The following is an 8,651-nucleotide window of genomic DNA, read 5'->3' on the forward strand; positions in this document are numbered from 1 at the left end:
ATCCTTAAGGATTTTCCCTCTGGCAGTGTATAGGGAAGTAATCCTCTCCTTATGTTCGTCAAAAGTGAATAAACCTCCCTGATCATTTTCAAAAGCAGCTAAATAAGCTTCAATTAGTCTGAGGGACTGTTCCTCCTGTATTCTTTTATTGTGAGCCCAATGCTTGGACAATTTCTTCAATTCAGCAAGATTGCATGTAAAACCATTAATATAGTCACCCCTCGCCCCAAGAGGGTTTTCTTTCCAAAAATTAGTGACCATACTAATATATGACTCTTCCCCGAGCTAGGCAGAGCAGAATTTGAAAAGTCCTTTAGGATTTGCTCTACCTCCATCAATATCCAAGTATATGGGGAGATGATCAGAGATCCCCCCAGATCCAACTCTCTGTAGAATGTGAAATCCCAGTTCCATAACCTTCTCTTTGACTAAGAAGCGGTAAGTCTTCGAGCCAGTCTGTATTCCCCAGTCCTGTTATTCCTCCAGGTCACTTGTAGTTTAGCTGAAGGGATATCGATCAACTGATGAGTGTCCAGAATGGATAAGAAGTAGTTTGATAGGGAGTCTCGTTGTGCTCTATGTCCCCAAAACTCGGCATGACTGATGGAAAAATTGAGATCCCCTCCAAGAATCAGGTGTTCAGCCAAAAATAAATCCAAACCTAGAAGGTTTTGCCAGAATTCAGGTCTGTTTTGACAAGGCCCATACACATTAAAGATCCGGAAGTTCATACCTAGATCCGTAGAGTGTATGCCAACACCAATATGGCCAGCTCCTCCCCAACAATTGAGCAACTTAATAGTGCGAGTATTGTAACCCAAGGCTAAGCCCCTCGATCTCCCATGAGCATCTAGGCCAATAAAAATCCACCCAGGAAACATGATTTGTAGGGTATGGGAAATGTCAGCCGCAGGGCCCAGAGTCTCTTGTAAGAACAAAATATCATGCGAGTCAGATGTAATTAAACGACAGAGTGCTAATTTCTTATCAGGCCTAGCAAGCCCTCTGCAATTGAAGGAGATGATCTTCATGGACGGGGTTCAGATGGGGTGTCTCTGGCTCTAAGTACCCCAGGGATAGTATATTGTTTTCCCAAAGCAATCTCATCTCCTACCACAAATTGAGCTTTTGAGAGCGAGGAGGGTCTCCCCCTATGGTGCTTATGAGGAGGGGGGGAGGTAATGATATCAAGCCCTACATGATCCAGTGCCTGTCTCTTGGCTTTTGAGCGGGTCATGTACCCCGATATAGAAAGAGCCTAATCTGAAGTGGATGATGGCGGGTGAGGGGTAATCAAAGGGGAGGGCGGAGATAGAGTGTAAACGGGGCTAGATGCAACCTGACAAAAAATCGAGGCAAAGGCAACAGAGGTAGAGGTAGAGGCTGGACAGAATCCCAATGTTACACCAGATGATATGACGGAAAAGAAACCAGAAGATGATCCAGATGATATGATATCAAGAAATGATGAGTTGCAAAGGGAAGATGAGGTGAAGGGTAGGTTCTTACCCAGAGAAAGAGAGCCCTCGGTGGACGCCCTAGTATAGGCAGGAGGTGGTGGAGGTGGATGATGGGGAGGTCTGCCACGCTTCTTTTGATTGGTCTGTGGAGGGGCCACATTCTTGTCTATCGAGGTCATCTGCATCTCGTCCATCTCCTCTGTAGGTTCCATATTCTGTGGTTGTTGCTCCTGTGAAGGGGGCTCCTATGCCACAGTTTCCTAAACTGGGTTCTGTTTGTTCGCCTTGCCAATAAGAGGACAATCTTTATACAGGTGTCCCACCTTGTGGCAATGCCTGCATCTAAATGGCACCCCCTCATAATCCAGAACTTGTCTCCTAGCATTATTCCTCCACCGAATGTTTATGTGCTCTCGTAAACCACCAGAGAGATCCAGGTGAACCAGTATCCTGGCAAATGCCATGTGCCCCGTAGTCTGAAAAGAGTCATCATATGTGAGATAGATGCCAAGGGCATTTCCAATCCTCTATAAGACATCCTCCATCCAGAAATGAAGAGGAAGCCCTAGGAGGTGCACCCAGATAGGTCCAACATCAACCCTCTCCTGTTCCAAATCAAACAATGGCATCCATCTTCGAAGCAATACAGGTGCCTAATCTATGTGCTAGACCATGGACAATACCGAGTTGGTATGTGCAAGGCAGCTGAATCACAAAGCAAACCAACCCTTTACAAATGTCTGTACCTTTGGGGGATCTTTCAGGTGATGACCCCAGACTTCCGAGGTCCATTGTTGAAGCTTATCCAGACTGTAATGTTGGCCACGAACTTGGCCCACAAGAACTTTCTTCGTGGTATCCATGGAGTTCAGAAGTTGAGTGTCCTCGGTGAGATTGAGGAAAACCTCGTAGGTCTGAAGCTTTAAGCACCTCTTTTTTTTTGAAACCCCAAATAATCTCGCAGCAGAGGTTTCCGGAGCCGAGGCTGTATGAGCAGTCGTCGATGTAGGGGAAGCCCTAGAATCCACTGCGGCCGTCAATGGAATGGAGGCAAATATCCCCAAGATAGGTCCAATCCCAGTAAAATTTCCTAGTGGGGGAGCTGCAAAGGACAGGGGAGCAGATGAGACAGGCCCCAAAGCATCTGAGACCAAGAGGCGGTCCGTCGAGGGTATGCTAGAAGCAGACGAAGGAGCGTTTAGAGCTAGATCCTCAACAAGGGTTTTGCCGCAAGGGTTTGACAGAGGGTCAGCAAAATGAAAGCGTGTGCGGTGAGAGCGGATGTGTAATGAATTCAAGGGGTGAAGGATCGTCTTCATGGAATGATACAGATGTAATGCGGGAGTGAGAGATGGGTGGGAGATCATCAACCTCATCGGATAGCGCACTATCGAAGGGAAAGTAACTGGACGTAGTGGTCCCAGGGGATGTCCAGATGGGAACATCCTCTGAAGGATCCGCGGAGTAATTGACCAGCTCATCCATAACTGTCAATCCTGCCTGAAGGAATGATGCTAACAGGGAACGATGAAGGTTGGTGAAGATGGAGGGTAAGGAGTAAAAAGTTGACCGTCTGCAGTATGAAGCGCCGGTGAAAGCCTGTTCCAAGAGATGGGTGGGTGGAACGGGGGGTAAAAAACAATAGTTGAGAATTTACGGGGGTAGGCACTGCCGTACCACAGATTCAGAGAATTGCAGGCGGTCTCTGCAAAGAAACCCTAACCCCGTCGCCATGTTGCCCTCCACCCGAACATGGTCTATTGACTTATTTATTATTTTAATTGACAATGATTTTAATTTATTATTAACATTTTTAAATATATTATATAATATAAATTAGTGATTTTTATTTTTAAAATAATTATATATTAATTATTTTTAAAATATTTAACTGTTTTTAATATATATTGAATAAAAATTTAAAAAAATTATGATCGGAATCTATATATATTTGAAATTTTGTTTTAGTTGGATTGTTTATTATTTTCAGTCATTTTTTTATCTTCACAGAATGTCAATAAATGCCTTGATGCGTTGAAAAAATAATTTGTAGGAGATACTTTGCGAACTTTTGTGGCATTTAGTTTTTATACTAGTTGTGTTTAATGTGATTTTTTGGAATTTTTTTTGTGGGTTTTTCCGGTCTAATTTGTCTTATTGAAATTACAATTTTGATGGGTAACCCGTGCATAGCCCAAGTGTTTTAGAAGTTTTTCAACCCGCTGAATTCATTAAATAACACAAATCAAAATTTCAATTTAAATTTTTACACCAAAAAATCCAAAAAATCACACTGAAAACAACTCCATTATTATATAAATAATTATTAGTCATTATTCTTTATATACACTAAACCAAAGCTCTTACCTATTCAATTTTAGATAACAAAAATAAGAGTTCAGTCAAAAGTAAAAAAAAATATAAGACGTCAAAATCTTATTGATTAAGGATGCTGGCTAAAATATTTGCAAGAAGAAAGAAAGAAAGAAATTATTTTAACGTCCACGAGGCTAAAGATAGCCTGTGGGACAGATTGCTTTTTCATCTGCTTGATGTATTCGGCCCTTTTTTTGTGAAGCTTCGCAATAAATGCTCCCGTCTTCTCGACAAACCCCTCGTTAAATAGATTATCCCAAGAGCTAGCTGCCAACGTATCTGCATAACTTTCCCTGTTGTCTTTGAAGGCCTCACATTCTAAAATGAAATGTTTTTATGTTTCCACTTTTTCGGAAGAACAAAAAATGCATACCCTTTCCTCCCACACTTCCTTTGGCCTTTTCCAGCGCCCTGTTTCACAACGGAGTTGATGAGAATTAGTCCTTAACTGAGCAATAAGAATTTTGGCTCTCCAATAGATATTGGCCTCTATGTATGCTTTTGGTTGATGATTATGAGTGGGATTAAACACTTCAATATAGTAAATTTTCTTTCTTCCTAGCTCCTTCTCCCAAGTACGTTTGTGGAACTTTTCCATAACAAAAGTTTTTATCTCTTTGTTGTTTATGGGGCACGCGTTCAAGCAAATATCCCATTTACTAAACCATTTGTTATTTTGTTGCATCCAAGTTTTTTTGCTCTTGCACAATCTATCATTAAAGACAACCTTAGGCCATCTACCCTCTTCCATTTGCTCAATTTTTTTTAAATAACTTATGACTCGCACCATAGCAATTGCTTCAATAGGAGTAGCCCCTGTTTCACTTAACAAGATATCATAAGGCACTGCACTTTTAATCTTAAATTTGTTTGTAATCAAACGCTTCTGAATTTTCTCAATTTGTCTCCACTGCATGTCGGAAGTACTGCTAGCCCACAGTTCACAACCATATAGAATCACTAGAAGCCAAAAAAGAGTTTGAGTGGTCTTCCAATCCCATAACTCTGCCTCTCTACACCTATTTTGAAAAGCATAAAATGCTTTCCAACTGCCCAAAGTTCTTTTCTTTCTACAACCATTCCAGCTTAGATTTTTGTTGAAGTCAACTCCGAGGTATTTGTATTCCGCAACTTCTTCCAGAATGTTGCCTTCAAAGTAGAACTTATGTTGGTTATGTTTTCTTTTCTTAGAGAAGACCACTACTTTCGTTCTGCTGATATTGACTTGCATCCCCACACTTCTACAAAAATGCTCAAGGGATAGTAAGTGCTCTTGCAAACCAAGCACCGATTTAGCAATCAGAATGAGGTCATCTGCATACAAAAGAAGTCTTATAACAAACTTGCACAAATAGATACCCTCACCCCCTTGCGAATTTAACCACTCCTCAAGCTTGTCGATATATAAACCAAAAAGGGTAGGAGACAATGGGCAGCCTTGCTTGACCCCGATATCGCTTCTAAAACTTTCAGAAATGCCTGCCGAAGTTCTAATTTTGACTTTCACCTCTTCATACAGCCTATGCACAGCTGCTCTCAAATGTTTAGGAATCCCAAGTTCCTCCATTCTTTGCCAAAGTTTATCTCTAGGAACCGAGTCAAACGCTTTTCTGAAATCAACAAAGCAACAAAAGACTTCTTCCTTATTCTCCCAAACTTTTTCAATGATGTGCCTTAAAGTTATGCAATGATCAACTGTTGAATGCTTAGGTCTAAAACTTGCTTGCCCAGGTCTAAAACCTGCTTGCCCTTTAGCACGCTTATTTCTTTCTTTTGCCCACTTGCTAATTTTGTTTTATAGCATGCTTCCAAATAGCTTTGCAAACAAAGGGTTTATCATGATGGTTTTATAATTGGAGGGATTATTGATGTCACCACTCTTGAAAAGAGGTATTGCCACACTAGTTGTCCAATCTGTGGAGAGCCCTTGTTGTATGATGTTGTTGAAGATTTTTGTAATGGTATCAAAATACGCGCTCCCTATCTCTGTGCATTGTTTATAACTATTGAATTAACTCCACCATGGTATGAAAATACGCGCGCGCTCTCGCTTTGCATTGTTTATAACTATTAACCTTGGTACATGCGAACCTCAATCTATGTTCCTCTCACGCTGGATAAGTTTTGATTGAAACTAACACATAATATCAGCCTTGACCCTTCTCATCTCCAGTTTCTTTAGCAAGCAGAGCCTTTCATTCTATCAAAACAGCATAAGCAGACCCTTTGATTCCAGCAAACAGCATAACCAGAGCCTATCATTCTAGCAAGCAGCAGTAACCGTAGCAATGGCGGAAGAGAAGTCCAATGCGAAGACAAAAGGGATCAATTCGAAATTACCTACTGCAAGGGTAAAGAAAGAGCCAACCGTGTCTGTCCCGTCTGCAATGGATGTGAGGAAGAGAGAGTCCATTTCCCCCGAAGACACTGATCTTCTGAAGCCTCCTCCTGACAAATAATAAACTGAACCAAAGCTCTTACCTATTAATTTTAGATAACAAAAATAAGAGTTTAGTCAAAAGTTAAAAAAAAAATAAAAAATAAAAAATCTTATTGATTAGGGATGCTGGGTAAAATATTTGGAAGAAGTTTTTGGTTTTGTGATAATATAAAATAAACCCTAAATTAATCCTATTTTTGTTTTGCGATAATAGTATCATTATAAAATAAGAGTTGAATCAATCTTATTGTATATAAATATTAATAAAAAACAATAAAATTCATTTATTAATATTAAATTATAAAAACTTGCAATTGTTTAAAAAAAACAAAGTAATACCCTATTAAAGGTGAAATTGAATGCCTAACACATGGTCTGCAACAACTATAACGACACTGTGTAGCCAAACGTCAAGGATACCCAGCGGGTGTCTCTGCTTCAATTTCAAATGAGAAGAATAACAACCGATGCATTTATTTACTAACAGTTCAACGCATTCGATTCTTCTGGAAATGCTGCATAATGAAACTTTATCTTGTAAAAACATTTATAACCATCAATCAATTATAATTAAATTTTTAAAATAAAGGAGGAATTTATTGTTAAATTATCATCCGCGATACATCATCCTAAGACCACATACGGTCAAAAGTACTGAACAGAGACCACAACGAAGATGAGTGGATAGAGGAGAATCTCGGAGCCTAATCCTGTAGCTCACGACAAACAGACAAACAGCTTTACTACAGATGTTGTACTTTGACGTTCACATGGAAATATTCTATTTGGGGCTTTTACAGTGATCTGACGAGGAGGAATGCATGAAGTCGGATATGCGTTTCAACATGAGGTGCGCATTCTCAGAGTTTGGATTGTAAAGATGAAACACGTGGTCTTCGCCTTCTGTCATAACCAAATCGGCATCTTTGCCCGCCTTCTTTAGCGCTTCGTAATACAGAGTACCTCGATCTCTTATCAGATCCTTCTCTGCCACGAATACAAGCATTTGTCCATACACCAGAGTCGACAGAGCCGGAGAACGGGCTCCAACTGGGTTGCAAAAAGGGTGGTCTTTGTCCGCCCCTGCGGGGAGGGAGATGCTCCATATTAGATCAATCAACTTATTAAAATCCTCCACCGCCGCCTCTGACCCCAATTCGCTGCCAATTCGTTCTTCTCCGCCGAAGCCGGGGTGAACCAGAATGGCCCCTTGTAAACACAGGTTACCCCAATTCCTTGTACTGGCACGAATGCCCAGCTGGTGCACGATATTACCTCCAGCGCTGTCACCTGCTACGAACACGTTGCTGAAATCTGCGTGGCAAGCAAGCCACGGATCGATGGGTTCCCCCTCTGCTGCCTCCGCTTGGCGGGCGAGCCATTCGAGCACATCGAAACAATCGTCATAAGCAGCTGGGAGGCGATGCTCCGGCGCTCTTCGGTAATCCACGGATACGCAAATCACCTTGGCCTCTTTAGCCACTTTATTAAGATAGGTGTGATAAAATGGAGATGCAGCGGATTCGATGCAGAAACCCCCTCCGTGAACATAAACAAGCACGGGCACTTTTTCTTTTTCATCCGTAACCTCGAGCCGGGGGAGGTAGACTCGAACGAAGACGCCTGTTTCAGGATTGATCACCACGTCCTTGGATGCTACTCCATCCTCGAATTCATCAACGATCTGTGAAGAAGGGGGAACCGTACCGCGGTCGACCAAGCGTTTAACTGTTCCGTCTTCGTAGACTCTCACCATACCGGGAACCTCAAGTACAACAGATAAGGAAGACGGCGACGACTCCATAGGCACGGCGTGGGTTCTGGTATGCCGCTGAACTGAGAGGAGGCCAGAGCAAAGAGCAAGCATAGAGTCACAAACCCCAGTGGCAGATTGCATTTAAAACAGCCTATACCCCATAATTTCCAAGATAAAATGTCCAATAATTTCAAAACAGTGAGATAAGAAAGCGTCGTTATATGGAAAACGCATTTCCACTATATAAGAGTAAAGTTTCCAGCTGGCGTCGCTGCGTGGAAAAAGCAGCACTACAAGATGGTAAGTAAGTCGGGAAATGATAAAGAATTGTCAAATTGCTGGACAAAAATAATTTTTTACTTTAAATATATAATTGGATATATATAATATTAAACTTTTATTTTTAATATATAAATGAATATATATATACTATTAAGAAGTTTAATTGTTTAAAACGAAATGTTATAAATTTGAATTAAAGATAAGTTAAGTGGATTTTTATAATACAATTAAAAAAATCCCTCATCCCATCCATTGTTGACTAAAATTTAAAAAATGAGTTATTATTATAACTCCCCACGATATTATAATATTATTCGACTTTTTCTTAATCTAACTA

General features: G+C 40.8%; 1 pseudogene; it reads right to left on the minus strand.

Annotated features, from left to right (window-relative positions):
* Window positions 1-6,846: 6,846 nt before the first annotated feature.
* Window positions 6,847-8,234, minus strand: LOC149239607 (putative carboxylesterase 13 pseudogene; annotated as a pseudogene).
* Window positions 8,235-8,651: the final 417 nt, after the last annotated feature.

Source organism: Pinus tabuliformis, chromosome 8, assembly GCF_031772625.1.
Source record: "Pinus tabuliformis cultivar Carrire ecotype Pingquan chromosome 8, CPIR1, whole genome shotgun sequence".
Taxonomy (NCBI): Eukaryota; Viridiplantae; Streptophyta; class Pinopsida; order Pinales; family Pinaceae; genus Pinus; species Pinus tabuliformis.